Genomic DNA, 15,425 nt, shown 5'->3' with positions numbered 1-15,425 from the left:
GGGGGCAGGATTCTAGGAAAGATCTACAGTTAGGTTTTTGGTGGGTCCACTGAGGGTTTTATGTTGTAAACTATATCAAGAGAATAATGTGAGTGGGAGAGAGCAAAATGGCACTCAAGTAGTTATCCAAACCATTGTCACTCGCACCATGTGTCGATTTCTCGGCCATCGGATATGCAAACTGGATCTTGGCTGCTGCTCAGCAAGCTGCTGCTCCTCGCGTTAGGTAGACGGCATCACTGCCCTTAAGGTTCGGGGCTTGCCTCGAGCATTTACCACACGCTATCGCTGGATTGCCTCTTGTCTGCCACCGCACTTTGCTTCCTCCCTTTTGCGGCTCTTTGTCACCCCCAGCATGCTCCATCAGGGGGAAAAGGCTTGGTGCAAGGGCTCAACACAGCAGCCCGAGAGGATCTAAAGCAAAAACTGTTCCTGCAAACTCTAGAGCAACAAGCATGACTATGTCTGCTCCAGGCCCTGATCCCAATGTAGGAGGTAAAAGGGAGGCTGGTGGGGGCAGCACAAAGGTGACATTGAAGGCAGTAGGGGGGCTCACACTAAAATAGAGCACTGGATCCCAACCCTCCATAGTGAATCTGTTCTATGCCTCTAGCTCCTTGGACTCTAAAGGGAGGAGAATGACGAATCCTGATGGACCGGGGGTAGTTACTGAGCCCCCAGAGACCACCAAAGACAACTAGTTAGTGAGTTAGCCGGCTTAGAGCATTAGTCCGATCTGTGCCTCCCTCACTTTGCTATGGAAGACCGCCAATGTCTGCCCCTAACCATGGAGAGGGAAAGGCATGTGGCTCCTCCTGATGATATTGCAATTTTCCTGGCCTCTGGAAGTTCAGAGGTAGCCCTCAAATCTATGATTTCTTCAAATGCTGCTGCAGCTGACTCTAATGCTCAGAATGGGATATCCCTAGATCTGACTGAGTAGGGAGAACTTACCCCTAATGTTACCATCACCACAACGGGTACAGCCGCCTGTGGATTGCCTTCTCATCCGTTCCCACGAGCTGGCAGGGGAGCTTTTCTTCTCAGTCACCGATGGCTCGGATTCCTCTATTGGGCGGAGCTTCCCTTCCTCCAGCGACGATGACCAGTCAGACTCTAACTGTGGCCATTTCACTCATAAAGCAGGTACCTAGCAGTGCCAGAAGACTACATCTAACAAGCAGAAAGGTAAAATTGCATGAAGGCCACAGTCGGATGAATTGGGATTACTCTGGTCTTTTCCACCGGTGAAGACTCTCGCAAGGCCTCTGGATCAGAAAGAACCAGGGTAACAACTGAGTCAGCTGAAGAAACCTCCCTGGCTGCTATTCTATTATCCATTAAGCAATTTCAAGAGGAGGTTCGGATAGATAACAGGCAAGCAAAAGGGGTAGCCAAAAAACTTCAAGGTGATCTAAGAAAGTTGATTAAAGACCTTCTCAGACAATATGGAATGTGTCACGATGATAGAAAGAGCAAGAAGGGTGGGTAACCCAATAAACCCTTGCGGGCTTGGGCAAATAATGTATAAACAAAGGATGCCAGCAAGGGATTTTATTTACAACTAATATGCAACAAAGTGAATCTGTATTTCTAGTTTAAGATTCAGACTGAAAACATCAGTCGCTATATATATTTGAGTATTCAATACCTCTTCTAAGAAGAGGGTTTAGCTACCACACTAGTTAATGTAAAGAAGAAAAGCAACAAAGGGACGTTTTTATATAAAAAAATATTGTTATTTACTTTCATATAAAATCATAAGGGTTCTTAATCAGCCATGAGCATTAATCAGACAATGCATTTCTTATGTGCAAGGAATACATCAGTTTCTCCTGTAATACAAAAGAAAAAAGTCTAAACTGTTACAAAGAAAACAATGACTTCTAATCTGATAGAAGTAAGTCACTGGAAGCTGATGTCATACAAGCAGAAATGGACGTGAAAGTTGACGTTTTGGTCTTAACTTCATCAGGACGGATAATTATAACATCTAACGATGACCCCTAAAATGACATAATATGACATTTAAGTACTGTATCCCTATTGTGTTGCACAATTCTTAGAGCAGTGTACAGATACATTTTGTACAAAATATATTCAAAATGCATTAATAACATACATTGGTAGAGTCGGTGTGGCGACAGAGAAATATTGTTGAGCTACTTAGTTTTAAGTCACAAAGAACTTAAAAAACAGTGAAATAAATTCCAGTGAAATAAAATCCCCACAGTCTACACTTACTTGAGTAGTGAACTATGGATAACCAACTTCAAAGTGTATCTATGTCGTTGGTGTGTAATTCTCTCTACAATGGAGAAAGGCACCAGTTACACATGTCATGTGTTCATTTGAGCTGGAATATACATGATTTGCCAGATCTAATTTTTACCTGGAAGGGTGTACACCGCACTCCTTTATATCTCGACACGTCTTTTTAATCACGGTAAATAGTCCTTCTCTTTTTATTCACAGAGAAATCTGAAAGGGTAATTAACAGCACTTGGTCTATATTGTATTTTCATTAAAGGGAGATTACATAAGTCAAAGACTGACTGTCGATTGTGTGCCCTGTATTGATCTGTTTCATAAGGCCTATATTTAACGCAAGACGCAGAGATAAATATAAATATAAATTTCAGCCGTTTGTACAGTGAAGTAAGACCTGCAGTAAGTTTCACTTCTAGTGCTGGAGATTAGATAGTATATTTATTTACACATCACTTATAAGCTATTGTGCTCTTCTTTTTACAAATTGATGATTGTAGTTCTTATTACAGTACTTAAACAGCCTACATTCTCGCTGTCGTTCATTTAAACAAAATCTGGCTTATCTGGCCACCCCAAGTTTGTGGACTCCGCAATGCTCAATATACGAATATTGTTCGTGTGGGATCTTGCCTCCAAGCCCTAATTTTTATTCACTATTTTTTTTCAGGATGTTTTCCATCTTCCAGCCCAGAGATGAGGTCCTCAGCACCATCATCAAAACTGGCATCTATGGAGCAAAACCTGGCCCGAGTTCCACCATTATGGCAGCAATACCACTTGCAGTGTCTGAACCCGCATCCCTGTCCTTTGTCAGAGGGTGACCCTTGGCATCGCGCTGGATTTGATTGCACAAAGAGCAATTTTTACTGCTTCAGGTCTCCTCGCTTCATAATTAGGGCTAGACGGTGGAGGAGATGAAAAGCCTGGTGAGCAGAAATGAGGTGTGATGATCGTTACAGCAGCAGGTGGCAGGGATGAAAGCACAGCAACACCAGGGCAAATCTGCAACTTCCACTTTTGGACATACACTACTGTGGGACACACTGTCCTGGGAGTCTGGGAATTGTTAGGTAAAGTCTGGTGTCAATGGTGAGTTGCAGGTTCAAATTAGATCTGAAAGCATGAAAGGTTGTCACCTCAGACCTTAGAGTCACATCTGAGTCTCAGTTACATGAAGCTACTGCACAATGGTGGGAAATAGTGCCTGTGAGGCAGCGTTGATGTCACTCACCACTTTTCTTCTTCCATCCCCGCATGGCCTGCTGAGTGAGATGAGTGTGACCCTTTAACGCCCAGCGCAGCATACCCTCCCTCATGAGGTAAGACGAGGTGTAAATATCGGGCCTTAACAGGAAAGGCTGCCATGGGTGGTCTATAAGGTATTTATGGTGCCCAAAAAACAGAACAGAGTACAGGGGTTCATCCTTCAGTGGGTAGCAGTTGCATAGATGTGGGCCTAGCGCTGTGCTTCCAATACTGCGATGTCAGAGGATCGGTGAAAAGGTAGGTGGCAGTGAGCAGCAGGCGTGGGCCATTCCACCCACATCATGACTTGAGAAGTGCAGCAGTAAATGGCCTCACACGAGTGCTAGCCCTGCCTATTCCCGCATTGTGGATGTGCAAGTCTTCCATCACACTGGGAAAGGGCACATGACTCACCGGGAGATCAACTGCTGTATGTGTGGAGTCTGATGGCTGGGAGCAGCACCCATAGGTGGAGTGGGTGACAGACGGCGGTCATCACTGTTGGCAGTGTAGGAGGTTCGGTAATGAGCTCCGGCAGGTATCTGGGGACTCTGTCTGCTCCGTAGTGAGAGAGAGAGGAGAGGCCTGTAGCTCCAGAGAGACTCAGTACTCTCAGCCTCGGGCTTACTTGTGGCTCCTGTCAGAGGAGGAGCCGGGCAGTGCCTGCCTCTCATGAGGAAATGAAGCTAGTGGTCAGTTTTGACAGCAGGAAAAGCTGCAGTTGGCAGGATCCTCCCATCAGCAGTGACTTAGGGCCAGATGTAGGTGGCCCAATACCGGTCGGTAACGGCCGAAAATATCGATTCTCGGCCGTTACCGACCGGTATTGAGCCATCGGGATGTAGGAGTCCGAAATCCGTCCGAATCGGTAAATTTACCGAATCGGTAAAGTTACCGAATCGGTAAAATACTGAATCGGAAAAAACACAGAATCAGTAAATTTACCGAATCGGTAATATACCGAATCAGTAAATATACCGATTCGGTATATTTACTGAATCGGAAGAGTTACCGAATCGGTAAAATACCGAATCGGAAAATAAGAAGTGGTAAAAACGATGATTGAGATGTAGGGAAGCACAGAAATACCGAATTAGCCTCAAAATCGGTATTTAAGAGTCAGTATTTACCATGGATTGGAATCAGGTGGTAACCAACTGCAACCCTTAAAAAAGGACCCAAAATGCAATTCAACTTGCAGTATGGCGGCATTTTATGTCATTGCAAGACGGCTAAGGCTACAGCAGGAAGGAGAGAGGGAATGGCAGAGAGAGGAGCAGGTCTACAGACAGAGGATCACTCTGTTCATGCTCACAGAGGCAGAGATCCTCCAGAGGTACAGGCTGGACTCAGACACCATTTTGGACCTCATCAGGGACCTCCAACCACTGATGGAGCACACCACCCCAAGGGCACACGCTATCCCACCGCACTTGCAGGTGCTATGCAGCCTACACCTGCTTGCGTCTGGCAGCTATCAGAGTGTGGTTGCTGCGGTAGGGGGGGTGACCCAGAGCAGCCTGTCAAGGTTTTTCCATAAAATCCTTGACGCCATGTTACAGAGGTTGGACCAATACATTTCTTTTCCTGCAACCCATGCGGAACTGGTACAAACAAAAGCAGACTTCTACCAGATGGCACGATTCCCCCATATCATTGGCTGCATTGATGGCACGCACATTCCCATTTGCCCCCCTGCTGACACAGAATACATATACCGGAATCGGAAGTAAACGCACACCATCAATGTGCAGATGATTTGCAATGCAAAGTGCGCCATCACTGACCTGGTGATAAAATTCCCTGGGAGTACCCACGACTCCTACATATTTCAAAACAGCGGCATCTATGCACGGCTGACTGCAGGGGAATTTGGTGAAGGATACCTCCTAGGTGAGACACATTGTCACACCCCCATAATAACAATAGCAGTGTGAAGTACATGTATGCATGTGAGTAATGTTACCCCTTATCCTTCTAGGAGACAGTGCATATGCCCTCTGCTCATTCATACTGCCCCCCTACCTCAACCCCTCAACACCCAGCCAGAGGAGGTATAACTGGGCCCACAAAAGCACAAGGAATGTAGTAGAACGGACCTTTGGCATATGGAAAAGCAGATTCAGATGCTTGCACAAGAGTGGAGGTGCAAGGCATTATACCCCCATCACCTGCTGTAAGATCATTGCTGCCTGTGCCATGTTGCACAACCTTGCGGTGAAGAAGGGCACTGAGGTGGAGTTGTCAGACTACGAGGATCATGACGACGACATTGCTGTGCCAGAAACCCAACCTGCTGGAGTGTCAACACCAAGTGATGGCAGATACAGACGTGAGGAGATTACAGACAACTATTTCTGAGTGAGTAAACATACACAGACAGGTTGTGAATGTGAAAAACGAAATTTAATGTTGCCACAACGTTCATGCACTGATGTGCAACAAAAAAAAGAAATTATTTAAAGGTGGGGACTGGTAATGTCCCGGGTTGCTTCACCAACACTGTCAATGTCATTTTCGGCCGCGCTTCCCAGAGCCACTGGGATGTTGCTCACTCCCTTCAGCATGGCCTGCAGGCTCTGCTGAGCGCCTGGTGCTCCTGCGTGGCTCTACAACAGCGCTAGCCAGGCTGCTGCGGCTACTGCTGTCGTCTGCCTCAGCCACGTCCAGGGCAGGATTGACAGCAGTATGAGAGATGATCATGGCCTCCAGGGCACTGGTGATCCTGGCCATGCCCCTGGTTACCTCCGCGGTGTTTTGCGTGAGGCTCTCTTGCATGTTCACGCCTCTGCGGCATAGCTGGGAAGTTGCCGTGGCCAGCCGGATCATAGCCCTGTTGTGCACACGCGCATCCCTGCGCCTTGTGTGCTCGATGGTTTTCATTTTTGCACACAGCTGGTTGATGGCGGTGGTCATGTGTAGCATTCCAGATGCAATGTCACTGTTGGTCTTTGCAACCTCCCAGTTGCTTTCCACTAACTCACTTATGCCCTTTCCCATGTCTCCCATTTGCAGATTTAGGGTCCGGAATTGGCGGTGGCAGGCCTGAATAGATTTACCCTGCATGAGCTGGATGCGCACCATGCTCCCCTCAAGGCCACGGAACACAGTGCCCTCTCCAGGTGGACCTGCACTGCTGGGAGTGCGTTGGCGGCGGCGAGTGGTGCTGGGCTGATGGGTGGACTGCTGTGCAGCAGGAGTGACTTGTGTGGGTGCTGGAGCCTCACCCTCAGCTCCCGCCATGACTCTCAGTGGGGCCACAATTCTCCTCCTGGCTGGTGAGGTAGCAGGTGCTGGCAGGGACCGTGACGGGGAGTTCTTAGGTGAGAACACCAATTGGGGGATTGAGATAGGTGTGGGGAGTGGGGAAACACGAGGGGATGAACAGGGTCATCCTCATGGAAGATGGTAGTGTTGCCTTCCTCCTTCTGCGAGGCATCTATGGTGCTTGGCCCTGCCTCCACACTCTCCTCCCTCGCTGGTGCAGTCCCTTGTGATGCAGATGCTCCACTGCCTGATGTTTCCCCTAGGTATAAAGAAGCGTATGTAAACTGAGTGCTAATGTGTTATAGTCACTTCAATAAATGCATTGCACATTTCACTTTCATTACTCTCATTTGCTTTCAGTGCCTTGCTGATTTCTGTGCACTTACATATGGTCCTACATTAGCTGACTATATTTCCCATAATGCATTGCTCATGTATAGTGCTAGCAGTACTGGACTGGGGTTGGCCTGTACACAAAGGCTAAAGGGGAGCTGTTTGCTTGGGGGTGTCATGCTGCGCAAGCCTCTTACCTTTTGTAGTAGCTCTGGCTGAGCTGTCCACATCTCCTACTCCCACAACACTGTCCGGCTCGATGGTTGAGGCCACCAGTTCCTCCAGGTCAGTCAGGGGGGCGTTGGGTTCCTGCCTCCACCGGTGACACCAGCCTGCTTGTGGATCTCTGCAATTTTTTTTTTGGTGAGGCTCCTGATGTCGTAGAACCTTTTCTTCAGGTCCTATATGCTCCTGGGGGTCACACCCACAGCATTCACCTTCTCTCCTATGGCAGTCCACAGTTTTCTTTTGGCTAACTCTGGTATAGTGAGGGACTGCCTGCCAAAGAGCTGTTTGTGGACCCTCACCACATCCTCCACCAGTACCTGCAGCTCCATGCTGCTGAACTTTATTTTTCGTTTTCTTTCAGCCTTCTGGCTCTCAGTGCTGCTTGCCATGATCACAGTCTTTCAATTCAAACAAAACTCTCCCTGCTGCTCTGTCTCTCTGCTCAACTCTGACTGCCTCTCCAGAACCTTCTAATGAGTTGCAGCTGCCTGGGTAGCCACTCCCTGGTAGGGTGGGGGAGGGTGGTGCCACCTGATTGGCTGTTTTCATTAGTTTCACTTTTACTTGCTTGCCGATTCGGGATTTACCGAATCGGTATTTCCGATGCATTCCTATGGGCCTTTTGGCCCATAGGGTTGTATGGCCATTACCGATTCGGTAATTACCGATTCGGTAAATACGGATTCGGTAACTACCGAAAGTCCGATACTGAATTTTTCCGATTCGGTATTTTGTACCGAATTTTTTCCTACATCTCATTTACCGATTCTTGAATACCGAATCGGTAAAATTCGGTATTTAAGAATCGGTAAATGACTTTTACCTACATCTGGCCCTTAGTCCCACTATTTTGACTGGGTCAGACAGGGCGATATGGGGGATCCATGCATTTTGCAGGCCAAAGCCGCCGGAGCTTTACTGACAGACAGTTGTCTATCTTGGTCGCTGCCGTGGCCACGCCCCTGATATAAATGTATAAGTGACAGGACTGACATCATTTTTTTGTACTCTCTTATTCTGTTTTTCTTCTTTTGCTTCCTTCTCTGCTGTTTCTTTTCAATTTTCTCCTGGTTTTTCTTGGGGTTTTCTTTCTGCCGTTGTATGTATTATTTTATCTTCTGTTTAAATTTGTATCTGCTTCGCTGTTTGAATTCTTTCAGAATAAAAATTCTTAAAACAAAAAACATAGAAAAAAAGGGAAGCTAGCAGGGTCGGGAAGTGAGCACTCCTTCATCCTAATGTGAGCAATTTATCAATCTGCTCTAAATCCATGATTCCTTTCTTGACAGGTGATTCTGTACCTGAATGCAGGTAGAGTGAAAGCTCAGTTGGATTATGATCACTCTCGCACCTTTCAATCGTCACCCAGAAGGGCAAGCTGATTTATGAACTTTGTACTTTTTAAAAATGTTTTATTTTTAGTCAAGTATGGTACTATACAGTGTTTTTGATCACTACAGCTAATACTTGAACCTCCCACTTGACCTCAATTTCTTTATCACATGGGCTAAATCTACTCCAATAGGGCTATGCAAAAAATATATTTTAAGACATTGTGTATTTCACATCAACATTCTTTTTGTTTTCAAATATATTGTTATTATTTTCTCATGATGATTATACTTATTTCTTTTATTTCATCAACAAGTGAAAAAGGATCTTCTAAAAAACATACATACTATTAAAACATATTTTTTCTTATTTTTCTTTTTTTGCACGTCATTATTTACAATAAATACAATATCACTTTATACAAACATATTATAACCAACAGTTCTCATTTTAGTTTACATTCATTCTCAACCAACGTTGTATGCACTCAGCCCACAACAAGGTCATGGAGACCGAAAACATCTTTGTCCCCTTCTGACCTGACTGTGTATGTGTCCTCACTACATGGTTAACCGTCATTTACACACCAGCAGGGCCAGAGCAACACACTTTCTTCTGTGGTTAGGTATCATTTTTGTAAAGTGCCAGCAGGACATCTGTCTGCAATTTCAGGCCCACAACGTCATACAGTCTGTTGCAATAATCAGCAACCATAACACAGTCCCATGCCAAATGTAAAAAAATCTGCAGCAGGACTATTACATCTCTCATATGCGTCACTATCTCTCACCCAATAACTATGGGCCCGACTCACAAAAGTAATCTGAGCCAAAATCCTAACTTTACGACTTTCGGTATTCACAAAGGGCATTTAGGAGTTGTAAAGTTACGATTTTCTCTCATTTAAACTTAAGTTTTGGTCTTAAGTTAAACTTAAGACCAAAACTTAAGTTTAACTGAGACAAAATCCCAACTTTAAGACTTTCTGCATCCTCAAAGTGCCTTTAGGTGTAGTAAAGTTAGGATTTTGACTCAGATACACTTACGTTTTGGTCTTAAGTTAAACTTAAGAACAAAACTTTAACTTAAGACCAAAACTTTGTCTCCGTTAAACCTAAGTTTTGCTCCTATGTCAAACTGAGACAAAATCCTAACTTTACTACTCCTAAATGCCCTTTGTGAATACAAAAAGTCATGAAATAAGGATTGTGTCTCAGATTACTTTTGTGAATCAGGCCCTAGGAAATTAGGTCAACCTGATTGAGGAAGTTATAATGTAGCAATCAGTGTCTGCCATTCATGGAGACCTCTTTGGTGTGTTGACAGAAGCATTCCCATTGCGCATCTGTCATTCGTGCACTTTGAAATTAAAATATAATCATTAACCATGCCATCCCCAGCCTACGAAGGTGGCCCTCTGGTTTGACTTGTTTCCCAAGGTTTCGGCTGTGTTCAGAAGATCAAATTTATATAGCTTAATCCCTCTACTGTTGGCTCTTAAAGTATTTGAGACCTTCCCCCGGATTAGGAAAGGTGTTGTAATCACAGTCTGGCAGCCAAGCTGTGATTTTGTCAATTCTTTATTTGTCTTTGCTTTTTCCCACCTGTATTTGCTTCTATAATGCTGAAAAGCGACGCACACAAGACACACTCTTCCCTCATGACAGGCTATTAGGCACTTGCACAGCATGTCCGCGCAGCCTGTGATTGAAGCCTACACTTTTACTTTCCTTGTATGCAATATGTTTTTTTTTAGGAAATGCCTGACTCCTTTCATGTGGCCGCCATATTGTTTAGGGCTCAGACACTGTGTTTAATATGTTTATAATTTTCTTTTAAACCAAATATTTTCTCTTTCTATTTCCTTTACCAGTTTTCTCCAAATGCAGGGGAGCCTGCAGTTGGAGGGCAGGGTTGCAAGTCCCCAGTTAGACTTTTATTTTAACCACCTGTTTTAGCTTCTATCAAGCTGTGAAGCTGCAGACCGAAACCACTCCCACAAGACACGTCCATCCCTCATGACGGGCTATTTAGGCACTTGCACAGCACGTCCGCGCAGCCTGTGATTAAGGATGGTTGAAGCACACACTTTTCCTTTCCTTGTATGCAATATGGTGCTTTTTAGGAGGTGCCTGGCTCCTTTCATGTCGCTGTCATATTGTTTAGGGCTCAGATCCTGCTTTTAATATGTTTATGATTTCCTGCATTTGGAGGGCCCGGTTGCTGGACCCGAGGGAGACTTTTATTTTACCCACCTGTTTCTTCTTCTATCGTCCTGAAAAGCGATAGACCAAAGCCACACCCACAAGACATACCCATCCCCCATGACGGGCTATTTAGGCACTTGCAGAGTGTGTCCCCGCAGTGGACGCGCACACCGCTGGTGCACTGAAGGCACGCTAAAGGCAAGACCATCTGCACCTGTCTGCACCCAGACAGTGTCCTGGGCACGTCCCCCTGGCCGTTTAACATCCCAACCAGGGCAACGCCAGGTCTACGCAAGGAGAGAACTGCTTGGAAAATGCACCCCTTTTAATCTTGATGAAACCAGAGATATTTTGTTTAGTCAGGAATGTAACCTTAAATGCTTATATTATGCGATAGGTTATTATGAACAGCCTGTTTTGACTGTAGAAATTCATAATTTTTCCAATTAATCAATGCTCGGTCTCTTGTAAAACATACTTTTTCTAGTGCCCTGGACAGTGGGCACTAGGACCCTGACTCATGAGTGTGGGAGGGGGCCAAAACCGGACACCACTTCCGGTCAAGACAGGAGACTTGGACACACAGACAGGAACCGAGCAAGGGGCAGGACGTATAATGAGTGGGGCTGCAATGAAACAATAAAGATATACCTGAGTGTAATCGATGGTCTCCTGTCGTGATTGAGGCTCAACTACACGACAACTGGTGACGAAGGAGGTAAAAGAGCACACGTGTGTCTGGTGCCAGATACAGCTAAAAAGCGAAGCCAGGAGCCCACCCTGGTTCGCATGAGCGGGAGAAGTTACAGCGCAGGAGCCCACCCCTACTGCAACAGGAGCAGCGAAGCGTGAAGCCTGGCAGCATCGAGACGCTGGTAAGCAAGCCCCGACATCCCCGAGTGAACTCGTCGAGCTTGAGGAAGTGAGAAACATCGCTCGAGCTCTCGCGAGAGCAAGAGCGGCCATCTTAGAGTCAGGCTAATTGGACAATCAGTGCTTCAGAAGACCGGGCGGCCATTTTAAGATCAGGCAACGCCCAAATTGGCCCCGAAATCACGCGAGATTTCGGCGGCCATCTTAAAGTCAGGAAAATAAACAAATAAGGGAGCTAGAAGAGGCCGGCGGCCATCTTAAAGCAAGTAAAAGATCGAAAATTGAAGAAAAGTGCTGATAAGAGCACAGAAGAAAAAAAATAGGCACCAGCAACTGCAAAGAAAAGCAGGAGGAAGTAAAGGATCAGAAAGGAAAGAAGAATTCAGAACAAAAGTAGCTAATAACAAAATGAGAAGCAAACAAAAAAAACAAGCACAAGTGCCAATAAGAGCACAGAAGAAAGAATATAAGCACAAGCAACTGCAAAGAAAAGCAGGAAGAAATCAAAAGAAGGAAAGGAAAGAGGAAATAAATTAATGTGCAAGGAAGCAAACAATAGAGAGAAGAAGGGCAACAAGCAAGTAATATCTGAAGAAGCATCGAAGAGGAGCTGGAAGCACAAAGATGACTGAACAAAGGAGCCAGAAGCAAAGCGCCCAATACCGCAGACCTCTCCCATTCAATCTATCATAACCACAAGTAGGGATCAGATGGGAGCGATGGAACAGAAAATTCGAGCGATACATGTGCGCCATGGATGTAACAGAGGCCAAACAAATGGATCTGTTTCTAAATCTGATCGGCGATGAAGTAGATGACCTACTAGTAACACTACCAGCAGAAGAGACGTCGACATACAAAGGGCTAATAAAGTGCCTCTCAAGCAAAGTCGATCCACAGAGAAATATTGACTTTGACAGATATACTTTCACAATAGCATTATAACACACGTATGAATCGCTGGATGACTTTGCTACCCGATTGCGCAAGCTAGTGACACACAGTGAATTCAACAAGTTCTACAATGAACAAGCGATTCGCCTGCGCAACATCGAAGGATGTCGTGACACGGATTTCCGTGTGAGAATTCTGAAGGAACCAACCTTGCTGGAGAAAATCTTGTCATTGGCAAGGGCAGAGGCAAGGGCAACAGTGCAAGTGAAGCAAATGGAGCGGGGCAAGGAACGGCAAATAGAGCAGGCACACCGCATGGCGGAGAACAACAAACGCACAAACAATTGGAAGAAAGGACACAATGAATAGGCGACAAAGAAGCAACCTCAATCGACTTGTTACAGATGCAACCTTGAATTCCCACACAAAGCCGCGTGCCCAGCAATGGGCCAGACATGCAGAAAATGCAATAGGAGCAATCACTTTGCCAGCGCATGTCTGGCACTGCAGTTCAGAAGTGGGAGAGGAAGACCGGGAAGACCGGGAAGACCAGGAAGACCAAGAATGACGGCGAGCAGGCATGTCAGACACGTGGAAACAACAAACAAAAGCTCATCGGCTGATTCAGGAGAAGACGAGGAAGAAGAAAAGGTATAATGCCTGTACCTCATGTCCAACGCTGTTGCCATGCCCACCGAAGAAGACATGAGTTGTGAAACCATTCCACCTGGTGAACAAAAATGAAGTAAAGAAAACAGAGACCGTGACCATAGGCGTGGGTCCAAACAAAACACGGTTCTTGCTAGACAGCGGAGCAACATGTAACATCATGTGTGTATCGGAATATGAGAAGATTGAAGTAAAACCAGTGTTGATGCCATCCAGAGTTGATCTATTCATGTGGGGATCAAGAAAACCAGTGACGAACATGGGAAAGTTCACAGAGAACTTGACATATAAAGGACAAACAATGAAAGAAGAGATACATGTACAGAAGGGTGACATTCCTGCACCGTGCCTATTGAGCAATGTCACAGCGCAGGTAATGGGCCTCCTCGAAATGACATACCACATGTCAGAGAAGAAAAGCATCCTGCGAGAATATCCTAGACTCCTCCAGGGACTAGGGAAGCTAAAAGGACGACAAATAACACTGCACATCAATGAAGCAGTAAAACCAGTGGCTCAACATCACTGGTGAGTACCAATACACCTACAACCCCAAGTAGAGGAAGAAATTGAAGCGTTGCTAAGTCAGGACATCATAGAGCCAGCCGAGGGACCGATGCCATGGGTGTCACCAATAGTGGCAGTGCCCAAGAAGAACACATGCAAAATTTGCATCTGTGTCGACATGAGAATACCGAACACAGCAATTGAACATGAAAGACAACCTGGACCTCACCTCGATAACATGATCAGCTGCCTGACAGGCCCACAACGTTTCTCAAAACTAGACCTGTGCAAAGGATATCATCAGCTAGAACTTGACCCTCAGTCCAGATACATCACGACATTTTCCACACACCTGGGTATTTTCCGATACAAGCGTTTGAGTTTTGGAATATCATCGGCTGCTGGAATATTCCAAGAGACAATACGGCAAATAATAAGGCCGGTAAAAAACAGTCTGAACTACAGTGACAACATTCTGGTGTTCGGCAAGTCGGATGATGAACATGACAAAACACTGCGAGATGAATGCTCCCACATAGAACAAGCAGGGCTGACACTAAATGAGGACAAGTGCGAACTGGGGCGAGACAAATTGGTGTTCTTTGGACACTTTTTCTCTAAAAAAGGGATGCGACCAGATCGCAGCAAAGTGGACACGCTAGAAAAAGCAAAACATCCAAGCGACGTTGCAGAAGTCATGTTATTCCTCGACCTTGCTAGCTACTGCGCAAGATACATAAAAGACTTTGCCACAGTGAGCACGCCACTGAGGGAACTAACCAAACAAGGCCAGACCTTCATGTGGACAGAAGAGTGCAGAAAAGCATATGAAGCGATCAGACAAGGAGTGACAGCAGTAGACCACCTTGCATATTTTGATCTGCTGCTTTGCACAGAATTGAAGGGGGACACAAGCCCAGTGGGGTTGGGAGCGATACTAGCACCACACAGACCAGGCAAAGAGTCACCGTGATGCATAGTAGCCTACGGAAGCAAGAGCCTGTCCGATATCGAGAGGGCATACTCTCAGCCGGAGAAAGAGAGTCTGGCAGTAGCATGGGCATGTGAGCACTACCACATGTTCATATATGGGAAACCATTCACAATAATAACAGATCACCAGACACTGGTAACGATCTATGGAAACCCCAATGCAAAAATACCGCCCCGAATAGAGAGGTGGGGAATAAGATTCATAGACTACAGCTTCAAGATCATACACAAACCAGGGAAAGAGCACAACCCGGCAGACTACATGTCAAGACACCCTCTGCCGCAGGCACTTGAGGCAACATCAATGGCGGAAGAATACCTGAACTTTGTACTAAAACATAACACTCCGGCATCGATAAAGATGAAAGAATTGGAACAAGAACCGAAACGGGATCCAACAATGCCAGCAATCAAGATGGTGACAAGACAACAGAGGTGGAGGCATGTCAACAACAACAGCATCATGGAAAAAGGAGTGATCAAAGAAGAAATGTTGGCATTCAAAAAGATCCATGAAGAGCTCTCAGAGACCAAAATGGAATAATGATGAGAGGAATGAGAATAGTAATGCCAGGAGTGCTGAGGAGACAGACGATGGACCTGGCG

Source organism: Lissotriton vulgaris, chromosome 8 (genome assembly GCF_964263255.1).
Source record: "Lissotriton vulgaris chromosome 8, aLisVul1.2, whole genome shotgun sequence".
Classification (NCBI taxonomy): domain Eukaryota; kingdom Metazoa; phylum Chordata; class Amphibia; order Caudata; family Salamandridae; genus Lissotriton; species Lissotriton vulgaris.
This window is presented reverse-complemented; position numbering follows the sequence as displayed.